This window comes from Callorhinus ursinus, unplaced genomic scaffold (assembly GCF_003265705.2).
Source record: "Callorhinus ursinus isolate GAN/ISIS: 27379988/994484 unplaced genomic scaffold, GSC_fseal_2.0 scaffold41, whole genome shotgun sequence".
Lineage (NCBI taxonomy): Eukaryota > Metazoa > Chordata > Mammalia > Carnivora > Otariidae > Callorhinus > Callorhinus ursinus.
This window is the reverse complement of record NW_027397103.1, coordinates 5,580,357-5,582,392: the sequence shown is the minus strand read 5'-3', so window position 1 is coordinate 5,582,392 and position 2,036 is coordinate 5,580,357.

Sequence of the window (2,036 nt, the reverse complement as noted above, 5' to 3'; positions counted from 1 at the left end):
GGCGGCGGCGGCGGCGGCGGCGGCGGCGGCGGCGGCGGCTCGCGGGCGGCTCGCGGGCGGCGCTGCTGAGCCGAGCGCGGCTGGAGCCTCCGGCCGGGAGAGGGAGGGAGAGCGAGAGAGAGAGAAAGAAGTACCGGCGGCGCGACTCCCCAGCGGGCGGCGGCTGGCCGACCCGAGGCTGCCGTGGGCTGCCCCCGCGTGGGCGTCGTGCCCCGCCCCCTCGGGGGCACAGATCTCGGCGGGGCGCGACCGCAGGTCCCGGGAACGCCCGTGGCGGCCGCGGCGGAGGGCTCGGAGACCCCCACGGCGTGTGCCACCGGCCCCGCAGGCCGGCTGGCGTGGCGGGGCTCTGCTGTGGGCACGGCTGCCGGTCCCAGTGCTCCGGGGAGTGCCTCGGCGTGGTCGCACTCCGTTGTCCGCGTTTTGCAGATAAGAAAACTGAAGCACAAAGAGATTAAGTCGAAGAGATTAAGTCACTTGCCCGAGGTCGCCCAGCTGGGAAGAAGTGGCGGCAGAATTCGAACCCCTGCGCCCATGCACAGTGAAGCCAAGCTCTTGCACTGGGTTTTATAAGCCTCGCCCCGGGATATCCACGGCTGCCACTTAGCGCTTTCTGTGTACCAGGCGCTATGCAACGAATCCAGAAATGCCTTTGGAGCCCTTACTCCTAGGCACTGTGTGTATTTATTCAGTGCGTAAACGTTTCCTGACCTCTTGCCATGTGCCGGAATGTAACTCCCAGGCACTGTACTAGGACTGTGTTGGGAGCAGACCCTCCCTCACTCAATCACGAACATTTCCTGAGAGCAAATGGTCTGAGAGTCCAGAGGAGTGCCAGTCTGAAGAGGAGGCCCTCTCCCAACCCTCAAGGCGTTTGCTCCCTGAAAAGGTGGGGAGGAGAACAAGTTCTTCACTAACAAGCCCCCAAACATGGAAGAGCCAGCTGTTTCAGGTGGATTGGACTAAAGGGAAGGAAGAGTAGAAGACAGGGCAAAGATGGCGTGTAATACAAGAGAGAAGTCTTAGGTGAATTGAGCTTTGGACCTACCACAAAGAATGCTAAAGCCAAACCCATGAGCAGGATGTTATAATGTGTATTATTACTATAACACACACTATGTTATGATGGATGTGCATACATTATTTCATATAATCCTCAGAACAACCACCTAAAGAAGATACTATTATTATCCTTAGACTGTAATAAGTCCAGGCTCAGAAGTGCGGTGACATCTTCAGGATCTCCAGATAGTGAGCCACTCAAACCCTCGTCTATCTGCCTCCGCAGTCCAAGCCTGAATGCCAAAGGCTTTGTGAGCTGATGCCTGCCATGGGCTTTGGCACCCCCAGTTGTGTTACCTTGACCAACATAGTTTAATTCTCTGAACCTCGTTTCCTAATCTGTCAAAAAGAGATCCTAATTGCCGACCCACTGACCTCAGGCCAATGTTGTGCATTTCTATTCAGATACTCTTGATGAAAATGGTTAGAAAAAAAAAAAAAAAGAAAGCCAAAGCACTTTATCAGCATGCATGGTGTGACTTGGGCCTAAGCAGTCAGACTGTGAGATCGTCCATCCCATCTGGGTGCATTTCCATCCCAGGAGGCCTTTGTCCTATACACTCGGTCACCAAATTCTCATTCTTCAACAAATGTAGATTTAATTTTTTTTAAAAGTCTTCCAGAGGAACCTAATAGAAAAATGAGCAAAGGACATGCACAGTTTAGAGAATAGGAAAGACATACGGCTTTTAAATATGTAAAGAGATGTTCAGACTACGCACATCGTTGCTATGGACTGAATGTATCACCCTAAACTTCGTATGTTGAAACCCTAATCCCCCACGTGATGGTATTTGGAAGACGGAGCCTTTGACAGGTAATTAGGTCATGAGGATGAAGCCCTCGTGATAGGGTTAGTGCCCTTATAAAAAGACATGAGAGAGATTGCTCCCTCCCTCTTTCTTGTATCTGTCTCTGCCGTGTGAAGACATAATGAGGAAGAGGGTTCTTACCAGGAACCAAATCTGCCGGCC